The sequence below is a fragment of the Trichosurus vulpecula genome, chromosome 6, assembly GCF_011100635.1.
Source record: "Trichosurus vulpecula isolate mTriVul1 chromosome 6, mTriVul1.pri, whole genome shotgun sequence".
In the NCBI taxonomy this organism is placed as follows: domain Eukaryota; kingdom Metazoa; phylum Chordata; class Mammalia; order Diprotodontia; family Phalangeridae; genus Trichosurus; species Trichosurus vulpecula.
This window is the reverse complement of record NC_050578.1, coordinates 62472617-62497306: the sequence shown is the minus strand read 5'-3', so window position 1 is coordinate 62497306 and position 24690 is coordinate 62472617. Positions and strand designations below refer to the sequence as shown.

Here is a 24690-nt window from a genome sequence, read left to right as displayed (position 1 = left end):
AACAGAATGTGAGATCCAGAACAGGAAGAAAAACCCTATCTATCTGAGGCAAAATAAGTAGTAGAAAATATTTAAAAATATGAAGCACAAAGAAGACACTGAAAGAATTATGCTCTTGGACAAGTGAGTTCTAGGAATTTGTGACATAACTATTAAAACTGAAAAAAAGGTACACTGAATATCTAAACCAAATACCTTCACCAAGGAAAAACATTTATTAGTCTATTTAAAAAAATATCCAAGAGGAAAAACTTGCCTTCAAAATCACTTATTAAAAAAAAAACCTGCTACTCAAACAGGTAGCATGAAGCAAAACCTGTTCATATTTAAAAGTTAAACTGAAAACTAGCTACGCAAACGCTTTATAGCCTACAGTAATAACTTTAAAATAGCTGTCATCAATAGCATTTGATATTGGTTTTAAAAATAGAAAAGTAAACCAATGGAATAGACTAGATAAAAGAGAATCAGAAATATTGGCACTCAGTAACCCAGTGTTCAATAAACCCTCAAAACAAATTACCTCAGGAGGAACTTCTTATTTGAAAAAAAAACTGCTGAGATAACTAGAAAACAATCTGGCAGAAATTAGGCTTCAATAATAAAATAGGTAAGTGATCTTGATATTAAAGAGCATACTATTAAAAAATTAGAAAAGTAGATCATATGCCTTTCACCACCATGGCAATATATAGCATAACCACAGAAACATAACTTTAAAAAAAGAAAAGATATTGTTTTTTACAAAAGAAGTGATAAAGAATTATTAGCATTAAAAATCTTTCTGTAGATGGGCTGTCACATGAAAGATATAGGTGTAGTGCTTTCTGAATGCAGACACACAAATACGTGGCTTGGAAGTGGCATAGATAGATCCTACCTTCATGTAGAATAGGAAGGAGGGTTTGTCTTGATGTCAGAGGATTTCTCAGTTTTTCATCTAATATAAGAACTGCTGTAGTACCTAAGGGGCTGGACGTAATGCTTTTCCATTGAGTTGTCCATCTCCTCTGGACTCAGTTCAGTCCTGGGAGAGCCTGGCCTCTAATGAGAAGGGTTAAGGTTTCCTTTCTTTTATAGTTTTGGCTCATTACATTTCCCACCCCAGGACCCAACTTAAGGTTAGGCTTTGGCTCTTGTGTGGAGATTTCCCAAAGAGGAGAGTAGAAAGGTATATAATATGCAAGTTAAATACAGTAAATATAGGATAGAGTTTTTTTCCTATACATAAAAGAAATGCTAACATACAGCCAAGATGGCCTCCTGAACTGAAGCAGTATACCTAGAAGCCAAATAGTTACTCCAGAACCGCCCCTCCCCCCCCAACATCCCATAAAATTCACCTTAGATAAATAATGATCAAGAAATTCATTGAGATACTATAGTGACTTCTCTCACTCCAGAACTGCACAAAAACATCAACAAGAAGCCCACAAGCAATAGGAGTGGTAGTTTCTGTTAAAGCTAGTGTCAGTGCACACATAAGCTAATAGCCTTCCAGAGCAACCAGAGGTGGGCCAGGGCAAAGAGTAGCCTTCAAGGCTCTGTGTCTGGCAGCATCAAGAGTGGAGGCCTCTCAATAAACAACTTGGAAAGGCATAAAAAACTTTGATTTACAGCTTGACCAATCGTCATTCCAGAGGATTGATGATGAAGCATGCTATTCACCTCCTGACAGCTGGTGCAGAATGAGATAAATGTTTTTGGGACATGGGCATTGTGGGAATTTGTGTTGATTAATTATGCAATTTGTTATCAAGGTTTTCCTCCCTCCCTCTCTCCCTTCTTTCTTTTCTTTCTCCTTCCATTCCTCACTCCCTCCCTCTGCAACAACAGTAAGCAGAAACTCAGAGAAAAAAAAGGTTTTCCATAAGATTTACATAGATATTTAGAAGAAATAAAATGAAATGAGATCAAAATGAAATAAAAGCTCTGGAGGAAAGAATTGAAAGGAAAATAAATAGCACAGAAGATAAAGTGATAAATCTTACTCAAATTCCTGAACTCCCTAATAAACCATAAGACAACAGATAATATTAGAACATGATCAAAAATTTAGAAAAAATGTAAGATATCTGATACAAAATAAAGCTGATCTGGAAAACAGGTAAAAGGAAAAATAATTAAAGAATCATTGGACTCCCTAAAAACTGTGGTTTAAAAATGGGCATTATTCAAGAAACGATAAATGAAAACTGCCTAGATCCCTCAGAACTAGAGGTCAATGTGAAGACAGAAAGAATCCACTCCTTACCTCGTGAAAGGAATTCTTAAAGTCCCAGGAATGTCATAGTCAAAATTCAGAGCTTCTGAATCAAAGAAAAAACACTGCAAATATCCAGAAAGAAGCAGTTCAAGCATCAAGAATCCATCGTTAGGATCACAAAACACTTAGCAAATTCAGCTACATAAACAAAGATGATCTTGGAATATAATATTCCAAAAAGCAAAAAAGTATAGCCTTATAAGGGGCAGCTAGGTGGCACAATGGATAGAGTGCCTGGAATCAGGAAGATCTGAGTTCAAATTCAACCTCAGACAAGTTACTAGCTGTGTGACCCTGACAAATCACTTAACCCTGTCTGCCTCAGTTTTCTCATCTGTAAAATGAACTGGAGAAGGAATGACGAACCACTCCAAAATCTCTTCCAAGAAAAGCCTAAATTGGGTTATGAAGAGTCAGACAGGACTGAAACAACTGAACAAAAAAATAGGCTTACTTATAGTCAAAGATATTGTGCGAGTATGTTCAATGCTCCTTTGTCCATTTCAGAAAAGAATGAGATCATCAGATGATGTTTCTTCCATTTTGGTACCTAGTTGGCAAAGTTGGGTAATACGTAGTCCTATGGAGGCGGGGGAATGAATCTTTAATGAAATAGAGGACTTATGCACATTTTTGATGAAGACAAACTAAGTAGAAACTTTGAAATAAAAGCACGAGTCTAGAGAATCATAGGAACTTAAAATCATTTGACCTACTTGATGATGTGGTTCTGATATTTAGCAAAGGACAAGAAAGAAATGGCCCTTCCACTCCATGATGTCTTCTGAAGGGCATTGAAGGAGAATAAGAGAAACAGTGGACCTGGGAATGGATCGATTCTATTTTGAATGTTTGATGTGGGGAAAGGGAAGGATGTAGAGAACAGGAAGAAGTAAGAGGAATTTGCTGTCTCTCACATCTGGAGTGCATGAGGGGAATATACCAACATGGGAGAAAATGAGGGAACATCAGATGAATCACAATCTTTTCTGAAATGGACAAAGGGCAATTAAACATATTCATACAAGCATATGGACACACACATTCTATTGTAGAAATAAACTCAACAGGGAAGTAGACAAGAATGGGGGTGGTTAAGAAAGAGGATAATATCAAGGCTGGATAGTCACAAGCAAAACAAACTTCATAATCTTGAAAGGGACTTAAAAAGGAAAAAAAGGAAAGAACTAGGATTTCAGGGAGTGCTTTGCAATTAAGGAATTACAAAAGAAATATTCTAATGTTATAGTGCCATAAATATGACAGTGACAGAGAATCTTGGCTAGTATGAACTGATGTACAAGAAAGTAAGCAGAATCAAGAGAACAGTTTATATAAATACAATAACCAACTATGTCTCCAGAGGACCTATCATTACAGGTCCCCCTCGTGACAGAGAGGTGACCCACTCATGGTAAACAAAGACATGTGATTTCAGGCATGATTAATTTGTGGATTCATTTTCTCATCTATACTTATTGGCTAAAAGTGTGGTTTTTTTTTTCCCCTTCTCATTTTGATTGCTGGTATCGGGGAGGGAGAGGTGTCATAATTTTAAAAATGTGTTGATGGCAACAGATAGAAGTTTAGAGGAAATAGATGGGGAGGATAGTTTTGAGAATAACATGGAGCTTATTATATGCCTTTTAAAAGGATCCATGTGAAGTCTGCTTTATGTGTTCCATTGTGTATGTGAAAATGCTTTTTTCTTGTTTAGCATTTTAAAAGAAGAAATGAGATATGTAAGACAATCACAAGTATATACTGACAGAAATTAATCAGCAACAATTTGCAACTATCATTATCCTGGGAGGCTGACACTCAAAGCTCATCAGAACTTAATGCAGTTTCACCTCAGCTCCTCACTGTCTCCTCAAAGTCCATGTTCACTGGTCAGCCAGGCCCAGATTTAGGTTTCTCCTCTTCTTGGTGATCATCTTCTCTAGTGCAGAAGCTTTCCTTAACATAAGGGAAGCTGTCAGGGTCAAGTCCACTTGCTGGACCTTATGATTTCGTAAGGTCAGTCACTATCTTGAAGTTAATAATCACCATACTGAAGAAAGAGACAGGACAGAAGAGGCAGCTAGAGCTCTGAGATCCAGTCTCAGGCTCATCTAGGCAGGACATGTGATTTGGCTGCCATATACTAGGCAGTTCACCATTTCCATGCAGGGTCAGGGTAAAGGGTGCTGTCCCTCCTCCTACCTTATCATAGAAAGTCTAATGAAAGAGGTCTACTTGCCACCAGGAGGGAGCTGGAAGAAGAGTTTCTGCCAGAGGCATAATCACTCCACTTTTTTTTTTTGGTTTTGAAATAATTTTTTTTATTTAAATTTATTTATTTAACATATTTAGTTTTCAGCATTGATTTTCACAACAGTTTGAATTATAAATTTTCTCCCCATTTCTACCCTCCCCCCCACTCCAAGATGGCATATATTCTCATTGCCCTGTTCCCCAGTCAGCCCTCCCCTCTATTATCCCACTCCTCTCCCATCCCCTTTTCTCTTCCTTTCTTGTAGGGCAAGATAAATTTCTATGCCCCATTGCCTGTGTATCTTATTTTCTAGTTGCATGCAAAAACTTTTTTTTTTGTTTTTGAACATCTGTTTTTAAAACTTTGAGTTCCAAATTCTCTCCCCTGTTCCCTTCTCACCCACCCTCCCTAAGAAGTCAAGCAATTCAACATAGGCCACATGTGTATCACTATGTATAACCCTTCCACAATACTCATGTTGTGAAAGACTAACTATATTTTGCTCCTTCCCAACCCACCACCCTTTATTGAATTTTCTCCCTTGACCCTGTCGCCTTTCCAAAGTGTTTGTTTTTGATTACTTCCACCACCATCTGCCCTCCCCTGCATCATCCCCTCCCTTTTTTATCTTCCTCCCTCTTCTTTCCTGTGGGGTAAGATACCCAATCGGGTATGTATGGTATTCCCTCCTCAGGCCAAATCTGATGAGAGCAAGGTTCACTCATTCCCCCCTCACCTGCTCTCTCCCCTCCCCCCACAGAACTGCTTCCTCTTGCCACCTTTATGCAAGATAATCCACCCCATTCTATCTCTCCCTATCTCCCTCTCTCAGTATGTTCCTCTCTCATACCTTAATTTGATTTTATTTCTTTTAGATATCTTCCCTTCATCTTCAACTCACCCTGTGTCTGCTCTCTCTCTCTCTCATATATATATATATATATATATATATATATATATATATATACACACACACACACACACACACACAGATATATATATACATACACATTCACTTATATATACATACATACATATACATAAACATATATATATGCATATTTCCTTCAGCTACCCTAATACTGAGGTCTCATGAATCATACATGTCATCTTTCCATTTAGGAATGTAAACAAAACAGTTCAACTTTAGTAAGTCCCTTGCAATTTCTGTTTCTTGATTACCTCTTCATGCTTCTCTTGATTCTTGTGTTGGAAAGTCAAATTTTCTATTCAGTTCTGGTCTTTTCACTGAGAAAGCTTGAAAGTCCTCTATTTTATTGAAAATCCATATTTTGCCTTGGAACATGATACTCAGTTTTGCTGGCTAGGTGATTCTAGGTTTTAATCCTAGCTCCATTGACCTCTGGAATATCGTATTCCAAGCCCTTCGATCTCTTAATGTAGAAGCTGCCAGATCTTGGTTATTCTGATTGGGTTTCCACAATACTCAAATTGTTTCTTTCTGGCTGCTTGCAGTATTTTCTCCTTGATCTGGGAGCTCTGGAATTTGGTGACAATATTCCTAGGAGATTTCTTTTTGGGATCTATTTGAGGATCGATGGATTCTTTCAATTTCTATTTTGCCCTGTGGTTCTAGACTATCAGGGCAGTTCTCCTCGATAATTTCTTGAAAGATGATATCTAGGCTCTTTTTTTGATCATGGCTTTCAGGTAGTCCAATAATTTTTAAATTATCTCTCCTGGATCTATTTTCCAGGTCAGTTTTTTTTCCAATGAGATATTTCACATTATCTTCCATTTTTTCATTCCTTTGGTTCTGTTTTATAATATCTTGATTTCTCATAAAGTCACTAGCTTCCACTTGCTCCAATCTAATTTTTAAAGTAGTATTTTCTTCAGTGGTCTTTTGGACCTCCTTTTCCATTTGGCTAATTCTGCCTTTCAAGGCATTCTTCTCCTCATTGGCTTTTGGGAGCTCTTTTGCCATTTGAGTTAGTCTATTTTTAAGGTGTTGTTTTCTTCAGTGTATTTTTCGGTATTTTTTGGGGGTCTCCTTTAGCAAGTCATTGACTTGTTTTTCATGGTTTTCTCGCATCCTTCTCATTTCTCTTCCCAATTTTTCCTCTACTTCTCTAACTTGCTTTTCCAAATCCTTTTTGAGCACTTCCATGGCCTGGGACCAGTTCATGTTTTTGGAGGTTTCTGTTGTAGGCTCTTTGACTTTGTTGACTTCTTCTGGCTGTATGCTTTGGTCTTCTTTGTCGCCAAAGAAAGAATGCAAAGTCTGAGACTGAATCTGGGCGTGTTTTTGCTGCCTGGCCATATTCCCAACCAACTAACTTGACCCTTGAGTTTTTCAGCAGGGTATGACTGCTTGTAGACTAAAGAGTTCTATGCTCCACGTTTGGGGGGGAGGTGCCAGCTCTGTCACACCAGCACTACTCCTTCACCAAGACCCCCCAACCCAGACTGGGCTTAGATCTTTGGCAGGCTGTGCACTCCTGCTCTGGTCCACCACTTAATTCCTCCTACCAGGTGGGCCTGGGGCCAGAAGCAGCAGCAGCTGTAGCTGCCCCACCTCCGCTGCCCCCAGGGCTGGAAGCTGAACCAAGAACCCCTTCCACTCCCGCAGCTTTTCCCACTAACCTTCTCCTCATCTTTGGTGTTTGTGGGTTGAGAAGTCTGGTAACTGCCGCAGCTCACTGATTCAGGGTGGTAGGGCACATTCCGCCCGGCTCCTGGTCTGGTTGGTCCGCACTGCTCACACTGGGCTCCGCTCCGCTCCCCACTCCCAGCTCCCAGCTCCCAGCTTCCAGCTCTGCGTGGGACAGACCTCACCCAGAGACCATCCAGGCTGTCCTGGGCTGGAGTCCTGCTTCCCTGTGCTGATTTGTGGGTTCTGCAGTTCTAGAATTGGTTCAGAGCCATTTTTTATAGGTTTTTGGAGGGACTCAGCAGGGAGCTCAAGCTGGTTCCTGCTTTCCAGTTGCCATCTTGGCTCTGCCCCCAATCACTCCACTTTCAAAGAACTCTTCTTGCTCAGTGGCCAATAAAACTGTGTTGTGTCATTTCAAAGTGCAGGAGTCTTTGAGCACTGAATAATCACATAGGGAAAAAAAGCACCAATTTTCATCATCTCCAGAGCACTGACAGGCTGAGCTTATACAGTTTAAGCCAGCAGCTTTGCCCATACCTCATTCAGACAATGGTTACATTCATATATGTGCCATCAAGCTCAAAGAAACCACCTTCTGAATATTTCTCAATATGACATTTTCCTGTGATCTTCCATTTTGTCTTTGTCCTTTTTTGTGTTTTTGGTTTTTTGAGGAGAAGGACATAGTAATATTGTGGGACAGGAGAGAGAAAGGGAAAAGAAAGAAGTACCTTACCAACCCTGGAACCTGCCCAATCATGACCAACAAACATCAGTTTGATCTTTGCTGATGGATGGGGAGAAAGGACAAAATTGTTAATCATGTTTTAGTTGGGGAATTATTAAATTTAACAACTCCCCCAAATGGTCTAGTGTACACTAATGAGCAGCAGCAAACATTTTAATTACCTGGAGAATTGTGAATATGATCCAGAGGGTAAGACTTTTAAACTGAAAATGGAGGAAGAAGTAGAAAATTGCCTACAAATAACTCCCAAGCCAGAGAACACAGAGAATTACAAATATGACAAAGGAAGAAGACTCTCAATGGAACCAATAATTCATAGGAGCTGATATACAAGAAGAAGGCATCTTTATACATAAGTGTACAAAGTATGAACAAAGAACAAGCTGAGCTAGATATTTTTAATAACCTTGGAAATTTGTCTTGATAGGTATTGCTCAGACTTAGTTGATATGTGACTCATGACTGGAGCATGGCTAAGGAAGGAGTGCTTTATTTGAAAGGAATCGATTTGATGGAAGAAGTAGGATAGTACTTCATTCAGATAGTCAAGTAGATTTATGATCTCTTCAATGCAAATTTTCTCTTTAGTGATGCAAATCACACCTCATCCATGGCTACCCATCCTGTATTACTCTTTATCTACTGCTGATGACCTTTATACTGTTTGTCTTTCTCCATACAATTTTAAAAAAAATTACACATTCCAAATCAGTGCTGCTGTTGCCTGCCGTATCACTCAGCTTAGAAAGTAAGTCAAATGTTTGCTGATTAAGACACTTTAGTCTCTTTTGGTTTTTATTGTATAGTAATTGCCTTACCTTGGTTGAATGTTTGTGTGAAATTGTAATTGGTGTGTAGGTAATTTCTTCTGACCATACTATATTTTTCAGGGTCAAAAACTAGCTTAAAGAAGCCAGAACAAAGTTCTCTGCATTGGCTTTTAGGTTACTAAGAGCTGGATTTAGTTTTAGTTATCTTTTCATTTACATTGTTGTAGTCTCCGTGAATATTTTTCAAGATGCATCTGGATGGACTAGCTACAAATCATGGCCCAGGTGAGTTTGTACTCACTCACTCACATGCTTGCCCACCCACCCACTCACCAATGTGCTCAGCACTGTCCTAAGGCAAGCCTTCCAAAGCTGAATCTATTGACCCCCACAGTTCATAGAGTCTTGTTTCAGGTGAGGAGAAATGGGTCATCCCTAGAGCAGCTGCCAATATGGTTGGGCTATTATGGCTGGAGAGGATGGGAAACTACCACCTAGAGTGAGGATATGACTATTTCAGTATACTGGGGGCCTTTGCTTCTGTGTTTGACTTCCTCAGGGGGATGTGCTCAGTTGTGGGATCATTAAGTCCAAGCACTTGGACAGCTGAGTCACTTTCCTTGCATAATTCCAAATTGAAGTTGTACAACTACTCAGCCAGCAGCATGCTTCCACATCCTCTCTAGCATGGACTATTCCAATAGCCAGTTTGCTGGTGGGGAGAAATTTTAGAGTTGTTTGAATTTGCCTTCATCTTGTAGCACATATTTCCTATTTACCAAGTAGCTTCTCTATCAGTGATCTCTTTCTGTCTTTGAGTTGGAAATATGTAACTTCTTGCTTAATTCCTTATCAGGAATTTAATTCATTATTGGGCAAGCCTTTATTAAGCACCCATTGTATACTAGGAATTATGCTAGGTACCAGAGATATAAGGAAAGAAACAAAATATACCCTCCCCTGTAATGGAGAAGGGGAGCAGGATAAGGGATGACAAGTAATGAGAAAAGAATAAAGACAAAATGGAGACAAAGTAATATAAGTAATTGGGGTGGGGTGGGGTGGGGCAGGCACTAGCAACTTGGGGAAGTCTGGATGAGACTTCTGTTAAAGATGGTCTTTGAATTCAGACTTGAAGGGAACTAGAGATTTTAAGAGACTGAAGTTAAAAGGACAACCATTTTTAGGCCTGTGGAATAGTTTGTCCTCTGAAACCCATTTCAGGGGCTCCAGCAAAGAAGCTCAGAGCTGTGCAGATTTTACCCAGTGTAGTCTTTTCAGCACCTCTCTCCTCACCTGCTTTGCATGTACCCACCATACAAACAAATCTGAATAGACATAAAATCTAAACCCAGAGGCCAAGGTTATCTTCTTCCCACGGCCCAGCTGCATTTGTACCTTTCATTTTGTATATGTGGCTGAACCAGTTGCCTCAAATCACTCCAGTGGCCTGAAGGAGTTATTACTGCTTCTAATAACTTATTCCCAGACCATTCTTTACTTACTGGAACAATCTGGCTGAAAAAGACTGTGCCAAGATTTGGCTCCTTAACCATTAAGATTTTTCCTGAATTTCATCTTTCACTAAAAAAGGGTATATGATTTATTATCATAATAATAAACTATGTTACAGCCTAATAAAATGGTGCTACATGTCCTCCAAAAGAGAGATTTATGGTTATTCTTTTCTAGGCAAGTTATAGCTCACCATCAGAACTTTGCAATTCATTCATTTTTCCTTGGGCAAATATTTATGTGTATGCATACACACATATAATCTCAGATCAGAAAGCTCAGTACTATCTCAGAGATCTCTAAAAACATTTTTAAGTGAATGCCCTTTGTGAAGAAAATAAAAAGACTAAATTAGAATTAATTTCCTAAAACTTTATAGATATGTGACTTCTAATACACCTTTGAGTTTTTGTTTAGGACTATTATTTACAATAATGAACACTGAGATTTTTTCTGTATCTTAGTTATTTTCTTCTTTTTTTAAGTAATTCTTGTAACTGGGCACATAAAATGGTAGAAAATAATGTGCACTTTTTCTCTTCTGCTGATTTTTGTGGTTTTGGAAATATTATCATTGGCATTAGGTAGTCCAAGTTGTTTTCTGAAGTGTTTTGTAAAGTTCCATTACAAATATATTAAGAAAACATTCATTTCCTATATTGGAAAAAATAGTTATTCAGTAAATCACTGAAACAAAAATAATCATTGTACATTACTTCAGCTATATTCTTAATACTTCTAAAATTATTTCACATGTTAAAGGATGAGTTTCTTAGGGATATACAAATCATTAGGATTAGATCTATGGAAATAATTATAGGATAGGATCTACCTTGCTTTAAATAGTCATGCAGTGAACCAAAAAGACATAAACATTTTATTCACAAACTCTTTAGCTTAGTGAAGAATGTAACTGATGAACTGTTAAATAAGAAATTCAATATGTTGGGCATTTAGGTCAGAGTTGATGGATGTAGTGAGAATAAGTTTGTCGCTTTGACCTTTATTGTTGTTCAGTCACGTCCAACTCTTTGTGACCCCCATTTAGAGTTGTCTTGGCAAAGATACTGAAGTGGTTTACCTTTATCTTCTTATGCTCATTTTATAGATAGGAAACCGAAGCAAACAGGGTTAAGTGACCTGCCCAGGGTCACACAGCTAGTTAGTACCTGAGGCCAGATTTAAACTCAGGAAGATGAATCTTCTTGGCTCCAGACCTCACACTCTATCCACCTATCCTAACTGATTCCATTTTGTATCAAGTCACCATTTGGGCAGCTTTTGGTAATAGGGAGTGTGAAGCCAATCAGTAAGTGAAAGATCTTTCCCACCCATTGAATAGGCTTCAGGTGGGGCCAACAAAGGGAGGTCTGATTAAAGACAAGCCAACACCCTTTCACTAACTAGATGTGAGGTCCCAGGCTAGTTAGCAAACTAGTTTTCTAATTTGAGAGAGGCATGAAACCCTCAGGGCTCTAAGGAGAGTTGCTAAGACTAGAGCCATTGTTATATGCCTGAGTTCTAGTCAATCAGATGAAGGCTAGAACTGTATAAAAAGAGAAAACAGAACGCGGAGCAGAGCAGAACTGAGGACTGAGGACTGAGAGTGGAACTGGAAAAATGGAGCTGGAAGTAGGGAGCAGAGAGTGGCAGGATTCAGAAGCAGAGAGCCAGCATCAAGAGTGTGCAGAGCGGAGAGTGCTGAAGAAGAGTTGTGAAGATCAAGGAACTTGGAGTAACATTGTTGTTACAAAATGGCATAGTCATGGCAGGATCTGCAGATTAAAAGGCATATATGGAGTTTTGGGGTACTGAGATAGTGGTTGAATGTTTCCCAATTGTTGGATTGCTCTTTATACTTGTGGAGCTATGGTTCTGTGGAGCCCCAGTGGCCTGAAGAAAAACACGCAAGTAGCAGTGATGGGAATGGTTTCCCGGGTGCCTAGAACAGGGCCCTGGGAGATAACCTCTCCTTCCCCCTCCCTACCCTGCTAGAACTTCGGGGGAGACAGGCTGGAGCAGCAGCTGTGGGAGGAAAACAAGCAGAAGCTTGGGGGAGGTGGGGATGGCCAGAGCCAGGGCTTGAGTGGATTAGCTCAGCTCCTGACTGTGCTGGAGGGGTGGATGTCCTGAGATTGCACTTTTTGTGGAGCCTTGAGGCAGGAGTAGAGAACTGCCTTCATACAGATTCAACAGAAGAGGTTGGTGAAGCAAAAGAAAAAGAGGAGAACGACCTTCATACAGACTTGACAGGAGCAGTTGGTGAGGTGAGAGAACAAGCAGATGCTGATGACATACTGACCAAGCCAGAGTGGAGGACTGCCTGCCTGAGAACTTTGGAAAGGTGAGAGCAAGGGTGGGGAGCTGCCTGCCTCAGGATTTGGGTGGAAGCCAGGAGCTTGGAGTTCAAGATGGAAACTTGCAGCAAGGCACTGAAAGTGCTTTTTTGCTGCCTTCTCCTGGGACTGTTTGAGACCTAGGGGGAGGGTGGAGTTGTCAATGGTGGGTGAAGTTCCTTGGACCCCCCCAGGACCCCACCCTGTTGGCTTTGTTGTCCCCCTGCCCTTCAAGACTTGGAAGAAGGGTGCTGGAGCAGTGTGGGGAGAAGGACATCCCCAAGAGAACTTTATTTGGACTTTTTTGTTTGTGTTGGGACTTTGCTAATTTAAGCATGCCTGTACCTGAGGTTACCCTGAGGAAGCCTGCAATGGCAGTCTGTGGAAAAGGACACACCTCAAAGGGAATTTAACTTGGACACTCTGTATTTACTAAAGAAGACTGTATCTTACTGTGACCAAGGGGTGGATGTGTTTGTTTTGTAAACAAGTATTTTGGGAAATGACACTGAATGATATGTTTTATTATGTTTTGACTGTTATGCTTTAGTTCCCTGATTGGATTGAAATGTATAATGCCTCAATTTGTTCTAGGATCCATGGCTATTTAGATTGTGTAAAGCCAAGGATCCTGGAAAGGGGTGGAGTATAATACTAATTAATGTGGAATTTTTTTTTTTACTGTTTTCTCTTTTAGAATGCTAAAATAATCAAGTACCTTTGATTAAGTCTTGCTAGGTGCAAAGCCCCAGGTTCACACCCTTTTGCCGATTAGGTGTGAAGCCTTTGGGCCCTAAAAGGGTATATGAACTCAGAGGTTAGCATTTTGTTTGGGGCTCTCACTCACTGGAAGAGTGTTGATGTGGAAACTCTGGGTAGTCGCTGGAGCTCCTTGGCTTTGGAAAACCCAGATGTTGGTGCTTCTCTTTTTGGTAACTATGTAAGTGATGTCTCGATCAGACAAAGCCTGTCTGTTGAATTGTGTTATTTGCTGTGCTTATATTTTCTATTTATGATTTCTCTTTGTATTTGCTCTGAAGTTCAGGGTTCTGGCTTTTCCCCCTGAGCTAAGTGAGTGATATATGTATTTTTTTTTATTAAAATGAGATTGTAAACCCCTTTAAGTTGCTTTCCTTCGAAAAGCAGATAAAAGATCCTGTGCTGGCAGCCCTTCTGTGTGCTGGTTTTATTTGTCTTTCACCCCCACAACAACTGCTAGCCACATTGTTCAGAGGCAGCACTGCAAGCCATTCAGAAGAAGATGGACCTCATTGACCTTGAGGATGAGACCATTGATGCTGAAGTCATGAACTCCTTGGCTGTCACCATGGATGACTTCAGATGGGCCCTGAGCCAGAGAAGTCCTTCAGCACTTTGGGAGACTGTTGTGGAGATGCCACAGGTGAGCTGGGAGGACATCGATGGTCTGGAGGATGTCAAGCAGGAGCTCCAAGAGCTTGTTTAGTACCCTGTGGAGCATCCAGACAAGTTCCGCAGGTTTAGTATGACATCTTCCAAGGGAGTCCTGTTCTATGGGCCCCCAGGCTGTGGAAAAACCCTATTGGCCAAAGCTATCGTCCTTGAATGCCAGGCAAACTTCATCTCCATCAAGGGCCCTGAACTTCTCACCATGTGGTCTGGTGAGTCTGAGGCCAATGTTTGTGTGATATTTGAGAAGACCCACCAAGCTACCCCCTGCATTCTTTTTTTTTGATGAATTGGATTCAATTGCCAAGGCTCGTGGAGGCAACATTGGAGATGGAGGAGGTGCTGTTGACAGAGTCATCAACCAGATCCTGACAGAGATGGATGGTATATCCACAAAGAAAAATGTGTTCATCATTGGTGCCACCAACCGCCCTGATAATATTGACCCTGGAATTCTTTGGCCTGGCTGTTTGGACCAGCTGCCTGATGAAAAGTCCTGTATTGCAATTCTTAAGGCCAACCTGAGGAAGTCACCTGTTGCCAAGGATGTAGACTTAGGGCTCCTGGCCAAGATGACTAATGGCTTCTCTGGGGCTCACCTGACAAAAATCTGCCAGTATGCTTGCAAACTGGCTATCCAAGAGTCCATTGAGAGCGAAATCCAATGAGAGTGGGAAAGGCAGACCAACCCCTCTGCCATAGAGGTAGAAGAGGATGACCTGTTCCCTGAGATCCACCAGGAGCACATTAAGGAGACCATGCACTTTGCCCACGGCTCTGTCAGTGACAATGATATCCAGAAATACGAGATGGTTGCACAGACCCTTCAGCAGAGCAGGGGCTTTGACAGCTTCAGATTCACTTCAGGGAACCAAGGTGGGGCTGGCTGTAGCTAGGGCAGTGGAGGAAGCATAGGAAGCAATGAGTACACAGAAGGCAATGATGATGACCTGTATGGCTAAGTGGCAGGGGCTGGTCATGGAGCAAGCTGTCCAGGCCTTAGTCCCCAGGGGAGGGAGGCTCATGCCTGAGAGGGACTGGGTGCACCTGGGGCCTGCGCCATTCCTCAGTCTGAACAGTAAAGCTGCAGTCAGGCTCTGGACAGGGGGTGTCTGTTGCAAAAAAAAAGCAATAAAATAAAAGCAATTTTCATTTGAAAAAAAATGTCTACGGGACATCCAGTTTTTGATGTCTAAAAGGCTGATGGTGATGTAAGAGTGGAACTCAGAAGAGAGTGTACAGCTGAATGTGTAAATCTGAGTGTCATCTTCATATGGGTGACAGCTGAAGCCATTGGAGCTGAGAGCATAGAGAGAAAAGAGAAGAGAGGGCCCCAGGGGACAGCCACAGTTAGTGAGTGTAACAAGGATAAGGATGGAGAAAAGAAGATTGAGAAGGAACAGTCATATGGGTGGGAGGAGAATCAAGAGAGAGAAGTGATTGTGGAACCTAGGGATGAGAGAGTGTCCAAGAGGGGAGGGTGGAAGATGAGATCAGGAGCCAGATTTCAGAGGGTTTAAAAGAGAGTAGAGTAAGTTGCACTGAATATGGACAGCTTTTTTTTTAAGGAGTGTAGCCAAGAGAGAAGAGATATAAGGCAATAGTTATCACAAATGGCTTGATCAAGTGACTTTTTTTAATTTTAAGTTTATTATTTTAGATAAATACTAAAACTTAAATATATAATAAGAAAAAGAAACATTATAAACTTAAATATAAAGTTAAAAAAGAAAAAAAAACATGTCATGTGCACAGCAGAACACAGGAGAGGATTTAGAATACATAGCAATAACATCATTTCAAGAAAGCCTATATATTAAATTATGTGCATTATGTTAAGCTATCCAACTTTGCTTCCTTTTAGGTTTTCTTTTGTTCTCTGCTGTACACTTTTTACTTTGTTTTTTTTTTTCCCCCTTCCTGCCCCCTACCTGCCATCCTAAGGCTATAGTTGAGCATGGAAATATTTGTATATAGGTATTGATATGTATATGTATATATACATATATATACATATATATACACATACATATATACATATACATATATATGTATATGTATATATATATACCTGTACCTATACACACACACACACACAAATATATACTTTCCCTAAGAGATTCTATTCCTAATCTTGTTTTTGTGTTTGTACATATCTCTTTTTTCCTCTCTCCTAACTCCTCTACTTTACTTTTACCTACTACCTTATCCTCTTATTACTACTCCAACTCCAGCAATCTCTCCCTTACCCTCCCATTGCCATAAATCTAAGCACCCTTTTGTACACCCCTTTGACCAATTCTGCTCCCCTCCCCTCTAAAGCTCCCTCCGTTACCCTCACATTCCCTAAATCTAAAGACCCTTCTATATCCCTCTTTTAACCTATTCCCTCACCCTTCCCTCTAAATATGCCTCCTTTATCCTCTCCCTCCTCTATATTCCCTTAGAGTTTTATTTGTTTCTAAATTTATAAGACTTTTCTGCTCTTCTAGATGTATATGTATTTCCCTTCCTTAAACCCATTCCCAATGAAAGTAGATTTCCAGAACTAACAGCCCCCCTCCCCTATCTAATTCCTCTGTATTGGTTCTTCCTTTTGCACTTCATTTGTATAAGGTAATTATTCTTTTAGCTGTTCTTGAACGGTTTTACTTTTTTTTATTCTTTGCATTTTTATTTTTTATTATTATTTTTAATATTTTTTTATTTTTAGTTTACCACACACAGTTCTACATAATTTTGGGTTCCAGATTTTCTCCCCTCCCTCCCCCCTCCCTCCCCAAGACGGCATGGAATCTCATATAACTATCATGTATAACTTTGCATTGAATTAATTTATACGCTAGTCAAGTTGTGGAGAAGAATTATGACCAATGGAATGAATCATGAGAAAGAAGAGACAGAACCAAAAAAAACCTTCAAAAACAAAAACAAAAGAGAAGAAAAAAGGCAAGCATGTAGTGTGCCTCAATCTGCATTCAAACTTCACAGTTCTTTCTCCGGATGAAGATAGCATTCTCCATCATGAGTCCCCTGGAGTTGTCCTTGCACCTTACGTTGCTGAGAAGAGCGAAGTATGTCAGGGTTGGTCCTCACAGAATCCATATATCTGTGGTTGTGTACAATGTTCTCCTGGCTCTGCTCCGCTCACTCAGCATTATGTCGTGTAGGTTTTTCCAGGTTTTTACGAAGTCCCCCCATTTCTTACGGCACAATAGTATTCCATTACCTTCATATACCACAGCTTTTTCAGCCATTCCCCAATTGATGGGCATCCTTTTGATTTCCAGTTCTTGGCTACCACAAAGAGAGCCGCTATAAATATCTTTGTACGTATGGGTCCCTTTCCCTCTTGTGTGATTTCTTTGGGATACAACCCTAGAAGTGGTATTGCTGGGTCAAAGGGTATGAACATTCCTATGGCTCTTTGGGCATAGTTCCAAATTACTCTCCAAAATGGCTGGATCATCTCACAACTCCACCAGCAATGTAACAATGTTCCAATTTTCCCACATCCTCTCCAGCATTTATCATCCTCCTGCTTTGTTATTTTAGCCAATCTTACAGGAGAGATGTGGTATCTAAGAGTTGTTTTGATTTGCATTTCTCTAATCAGTAGTGATCCAGAGCACAGTTTTACTTTTTGAAGTCATATCATATTCAGGTCTACTCCAATCTTTCTTATAAGCTACCTTATTACTAGTAACGATCTTAGACATAGGTTTCACATTTTCCATATATAAAAGCTAAACATTCTATCCTTATTTAGTCCTTTGTAATTGGTCATTGGTATGTACCTTATATTTCTCTTGGCTCTTGTATGTCAAATCTTCTATTGAGTTTAGGGGTTTTTAAAAGAGTCCTCAAAGCCTGACAGTTGATCAAATGTCCATTTTTTCCATTCAGAATTATGCTTACCTTTGCTGAGTATATTTTCAGCCAGAGCTCCAGTTCTTTTGCTCTTTGATATATAGTGTTCCAAGACCTGTGATCTTTTTGTGTCACCAATGCTAGGTCTTGTCTAATTCAAATTGTGGTACCATCGTTTGTAAATTGTTTTTTTCTTGTTGCTTGTAATATTTTGTCCTTGATCTGGGGGTTTCAGAATTTAACTATAATATTTCTGTGAGTTTTCCTTGTCGGATCTCTTTTAGATAGTGATTGGTGGATTTTTTCTATTTCTACTTTCCCCCCTAGTTCTAATGCTTCAGGACAATTTTGTTTAATTATTTCTTGTATTATTGTATCAAGATTCTTTTTTTTGATCAGAACTTTCAGGTAGTCCAATTATTCTTATGTTTTTTCTTCTTGGTCTGTTCTCTAGATTTGTTGTTTTTCTTGTGAGATGTTTCATATTCTCTTCTATTTTTTCATTATGTATATATATATGTATATGTATATATACATATACATACATACATACATATATATGATTTCTTCATCTCTTATAACTTCACTGACTTCCCCTTGCCCAATTCTGATTTTCAAGGAGTCATTTTCTTCCTTAAGATTCTGGGTCTCCTTTTCTAATTGGTTGACTTTCTTGTCATAATCTTGTTTTTCTTGTATTATTCTTATTTTTCTCTTTAATTTTTCCTTAATCTCTCTCATTTGATTTTTAAAATCTTTTTTAAGTTTTTCAATGAATTTTTTTTGGGGGCAGGTGACCATTCGACATTACTCTTTGTGGTGGAAGGTTTCCTTGCTTCAGTATCCTCCTCTGAAGAGGAATCCCATTCTTCTCTGTTCCCATGGTGGCTCCCTATGGTTGTATTCTTTCTCCTTTGCCTGTGAATTATTTTTGTTAATAATTTAATTTTCATAATCACCTCTAGACCTGGGGTATGGGGGATGGTGCCTCTGGCCTCTGAACCTCTTTAGTTCTCCCCTCTGACCCTGAACTCAAACCAAGACCTCCAGTCTCCTGTAAGTGCCCACAGCCAGCGGCATTCTGCCACCAGTGTGTGCTGGTTCCTTTTCACCCTGGCCACTCTCCACAGTACAGCTGGGTCTGGTGTGCCTTGTCAGCAGAGGTTCCCTAGATCTTCCCCAGGTTGGACACCCAATTCCCCTCACTATCTCAGGGGTAAAAGTTCCTGTGTCTGGGGCCTAGGGAGCCTCCCAATCCAGCTACCCCCAGGGCTTGCTTCTGGTTGTTTAAGGAGCTTGTCTCTTGTTGTTAAAACAGACTCTAGCCTGGAGATATTTACTCTTTACAGGTAGGAAATCTAGTGCTGGGATTTTTCTTCAGGTCTTCTATTGTCCAAAGAGGACTCCTTTTCTACCCCTATTTTTATTTGTTTTTACACCTCTGTGTTCGCCCAGAGATGCTATTTCTTCTCTTTTGTGGAGGAAAATTTTGAGATATTGAAATTTTCTGATCTACTCCATCATCTTGCCAGAATCCTCTCCCCAAGTGACTTTTTTAAGGATGAGTGAGACATGGGCTTGTTTGTAGGCAGCAGAGAAGAAACCAGTAGAGAGGGAGGGATTGAAGGTTAGAAAGAGCTCAAGGATGATGGTGAGGGAGAAAACATGAAGGAGTGGGATCAAAGATTCCTGTACAGGATTGGCCTTGGCAAAGTGATTTGCCACCTGTTCATCAGTTTGGAATGATGGAGGAGATAGGAAAGAGTGCTATTTAAAGGTATATGATATGAGGAAATAGGGGAAAGGGAGAGATCTTAGAGGCTATCCTTATTTTGTATGTGTGTGTGTGTGTGTGTGTGTGTGTGTGTGTGTGTGTGTGTGAAATATGAGGGGAAGTGGTTAGCTGAGAGCATGGGGACAGTGGTATGGCAGGAGGCTTCAGAAGAAATTTGGAATAGTTCTTATAGTGAGTGGGATAGAGAATTTATTAGAGAGAAGTAGACATATTGTTTGCTGTAGTGGGGGCCTAGTTGAGATTATGTAATATAAATTTCTAATGGATTCACTTAGGGCTATTTCAAGACTTCTTCCAATTTTATTCTACACCTTGAAGGAGGATGGCAGGAATAATCCAGGTTTGTGTTGTTAGCTATGGTACAATGGGATAAAATAATTGAGAAAGAAATCGATATAGAGTAGAATTGGTTCAACAGAAGGTGGGAACTGGGAAGAAAGAAGAGTATAATTAGTCAGGGGATAATAACCTTGGAAAGAGCTAAGTGGTAGGGGGATTGGAGGTCAAGGTGAAATGGAAGAAAAGTTTGTCTTGGCTTGGTGGTTTAAATTATGTACTAGCTGAGATGGTGTCTGGGCTCACGTCCTACCCTTTGGCTCTTCACTGCTATATATTAGTTAAGTTCTTGCAGGAAATGTTAACCATCAGTATCTTTGTCCTTTTCCACTTCCCACTTTTTACTATCAAAGCTCATTGGATGGGTCTTGTTGAAGCTGTCACATTTGTACCTGTTGTTGTTGTTCAGTTGTGTTTGATACTTTGTGACCCTGTGGACCACACTGTTCATGGGGTTTTCTTGGCAAAGATACTAGAGTGGTTTGGTATTTCCTTTCCTAGCATTATTATTCTCAGCCTTTCTTTAAATTTGAACTTAATTTTTGCCTTTTCTCTAACAAGTTGATGATCTGACTCCACATAGCTGTTTCTGATAGGATGTTTCTTATCAGTAACCATTTGTTTCCTGTCTGTTAACATATAGTCAAATTATTATTATTATCATTGTTAGTTTTATTCTGTGTGTCCAGCACATTCCACCTGTCTTCTTGAAGAAAACAGTAATGATAAATTGACATGAGACTTTGGCGGAGTATACAAGAAATCGGCCTTGTTTGTTCTCTAAATTCAACCACATTTTTCAACATAAACTTTGGCATTCTGTCCTCTATTCACCTTTGCATCAAAGTCACCAAATATAAAACATATAGGAAGGAAGGAAGGAAAGAAGGAAGGAAGGAAACAAGCATTTATTAAATGCCTACTGTGTGTGAAGTAGTTTGCTAAGTGCTTCAGAAACACTATCTGCTTTGACCTCTACAGCAACCTTGGGAGGTATTAGTATCACTATTTTATAGTTGAGGAAACTGAGGCAAATAGGTTTATGTCACTTACCCAGTTTGCTATTAGGTGTCTGAGGCTAGATTTGAATGCAAGTCTTACTGACCCAGGCATAGCATCTATCCACTGTACCACCTAGGTGCCTCTATGTACAGGATCTCCCAAAAGTCTTTGTGCATTTGTAAGCTAGTAATGCTTATTAAAGCTTAAAACTACACCTAGGTTTTTGAAACACCCTGTATTTTCACTTGTTTTAGAAGATTTTGTCAAGCTTTTTATAGAATTTCTCTCTTTCTTCATCCTCTGTGATGGATGTTGATGAATATGTCACAATTACCTTCATAGGATCCTTTTTTAATCACACAATTTCAGATTTTGGAGGTGACCTTGATGACTATGAAGTCTACCCCATACCCAAAAAAGAACCCTCTATGTAATATAGCCAGCATGTTTTTACATATTAGCCCTTTCTTGAAGATCTACAATGAGAGTGAACCCAATACCACCCAAGAGAACACATCATATTTTGGAAATGGCTCTAAGTGTTAGGAAGTTTTTCTTTACATCGTGCCTAGACTGAAATCTTCAGCTTCCACTCACCACTCCTAGTAGTGCTCTTTGTGGCCGAGTAGAACAAGTCTAATATCTCTTGTATGTGACAGGCTGTCATATTCTCAAAGATAGCTGTCATGGCCTTGCTACATTCTTCTATTCTCCCATAAATTTCCATTTTCTTCAATGAAGGGACAAGTAAGTATGGAACTTACTTGAGACTTTTCACATCTCAATCCCTCTTTGAATGCTTTCTACTTTATCAATGCCTTTTCAAAAACTACAACACTATACGATAGCGTAGCATACCATTACAGATATGGTCCAATCAAGACAAAGTTATTTCCCTCTTCTTGGAGACTAGGTTTTTATTAATGCAGCCCAACTAAGGGCTTGCCATTTCTATCATGATAACATCCTTCATGTATATCTTCCTCTCTCTACATGCACACAGCCACCATCCTTATCACCTTTACCTGGATTATTGTAAGTCTCCTAATTGGTCCCTCTGCAGCAAGCTTCTACCTACTCCAACACATACAGCTGCCAAGGTGATTTTCCTAAAGAGCAGATGTCTCCATGTCTTCCTGTTCAATAGACTCCAGTGGATTCTTATTACTTCTAGAGTAAAATATAAACTCCTGTTTATCATTTTAAAATTTTCACAGCCTGGTGGTCACTTTATATCTCTGGTCTCCTTACACATTATTCCTCTCCGTACACTCTACTGTTTAGTTTTGCTGGCCTCTGGCTTTCCCACATTCCTGCACTCCCACATTCAAGACCCCAGCTCCTGTCTCTGTGCATTTGTGCTGTCTTTCCCACCTCCCTGATATGTTCTCTCTGCTCATCTCTGCCTCAGAATCTTGGCTTCCCTCAAGACTCAATTTAAGACTTTTCCTCAGGACCTCAGCTTCTAGGACCTTCCCAACTATGGTTAACTTGCATCTATTTCATATGTGTCTTTTGTTTGTTGTTATGTATGTATATGTTATCTACCTCAAGAGAGTTTAAGTTTTTTGCTGACTGGGACTGTTTCATTCTTGTCATTGTATTCCTACTATCCAGCATAATGCTTGACAGATAGGAAGTGCTTAATAATGAATGTTTATTAATTGATTAATTCATTGACTGCATCACCTTTATTGTATCTTTATCCCATTGTTGACTCATATGGATTCCATCAGTTGGTCAATGATATGGAAGTTTGTATATGACTTCAAGAAGTCTCCTGGTCAGGGCATCTTCCTTAAGTGGGCATCTCCCTTAAGGAGCTGACTCCCTGAAGAGACCCTCTCACTTGAGGAGGCCCTGTTCCTGAGGGAGCTGCCTCCCTTAGGGGGCTGCCACTCCCCCTTAAGCTGCCTCTCCCTTAAGGGGTGGAGGAGCCTGCTTGGTATGTTGTGCCTGGTGTGTTGTATTACCCACAATAAATGCTTTTACTTGATTTGAAGACAGCCTGAGCTAATTCTTTTGAGATGTCCTTGCACCCCAACATTTTGGGATGCCTCTGAGCCTCAACATTTCTGGTACCTAACAGTGACTGTTGCCACTTCAGACTTTCTCCAAATCAACACTACCTATATTCACGACACTACTGGATTACTGTTCACAAAGGACTTTGTAACCTCTAAGCACTATATAAATGTGAGTTGTTGTTAGTGATGGTTAAATGTGATACAAACTAAAATTTTAAACTCTGTATTCTCTTAAAAAGCACTACCTCACTATGACAGAGGGTTCTCTTCCTCCAGCTTAATTTTACTGGTAAAAGCATCAAGGAAGCACTTAAAGAAAAAAAATACCTAAAACCAGCCAATTAAGAGTAACAAACTCAGCTTGAGTTAATGCTAATTGCAAGAGATCTGTGATTTATTGATATGGGATCTCCCTCAGATAGTGAATATTACAACTCTTTTATCCCTCCTTATCCTGGGCAGCTCTTGCCCATTCCTACCCAAATTCTTCGGGGGGGCGGGGAAGGAATACCTCTAGGTATTTTAACATGACAAAGATAACATGTAGCAAAGATAACTCTATTTTCCAGTCATTTCCTTGTTCAAACATACATTTCCTGCAAAACTTCCAAGTGAGCTCGACCAGATTAACATGCAATTGAGAAACGTTTAACAGAATAAAAATATAATGCAAAAAAGTCTCCTGGTCTATCCTTCTTTAAAAATTCAACTATATGCACATTATCCTAGTTCTTTATTTTATTTTAAATTTATTTATTTATTTTAGTTTACAGCATTCAGTTCCACAAGCTTTTGAGTTCCAAATTTTCTCCCCCTCTCTCTTCTCCCCTCTCCCCACAAAGACAGCAGGCAATCTGATATGGGCTCTACATATCATTCACATTAAACATATTTTCACGTTAATCATGTTGCAAAGAAGAACTATATCCAATGGAATGAACCACAAAAAAGAAGAAACAAAACAAAAAAGAGAGAGCAAATAGCATGCTTCCATCTGCATTCAGACTCCATAATTCTTTTTCTGTATGTGGATAGCATTTTCCATCATGAGCCTTTTGGAACTATCTTAGAACCTTGTATTGTTGAGAAGAGCCAAATCTATCAAAGTTAGTCATCGCACAATGTGGCTATAGCTGTGTGCAATGTTCTCCTGGTTCTGCTCCCCTCACTCAGCATTAGTTCATATAAGTCTTTCCAGGTTTTTCTGTAGTTTTCCTGCTCATCATTTTTTATAGCAATAGTATTCCATTACATTCATATACCACAGCTTGTTTAGCCATTCCCCAATTGATGGACTTCTACTCAATTTCCACTTCTTTGCCACCACAAAAAGAGCTGCTATAAACATTTGTGTGCATGTGGGTTCTTTTCCCATTGTATGATTTCTTCAGGATACGGTCCTTAGAAGTGGTATTGCAGGTTCAAAGGGTATGCACAGTTTTATAGTTCTTTGGGCATAATTCTGAATTGTTTTCCAAAATGGTTGGATCAGTTCACAACTCCACCAATAATGCGTTAGTGTTCCAATTTTCCCACATTTTCTCCAGCATTTATAATTTTCCTGTTTTGTCATGTTAGCCAGTCTGACAGGTGTGATGTGTTAGCTAAGAGTTGTTTTGATTTGCATTTCTCTAATCAATAGTGATTTGGAGCATTTTTAATATGAGTATTGATAGCTTTAATTTTTTCCTCTGAAAATTGCCTGTTCATATCCTTTGACTCT

The 24690-nt window shown here is 39.6% G+C and overlaps 1 protein-coding gene and 1 pseudogene across 1 annotated transcript in view; both read left to right on the top strand.

Moving 5' to 3' along the window:
* STPG2 (sperm tail PG-rich repeat containing 2) overlaps positions 1 to 24690 on the top strand; it is a 655681-nt gene that overhangs the window by 296140 nt on the left and 334851 nt on the right. The gene's annotated exons all lie outside the window — the stretch shown is intronic.
* On the top strand, positions 8935 to 14899 carry LOC118853223 (annotated as a pseudogene).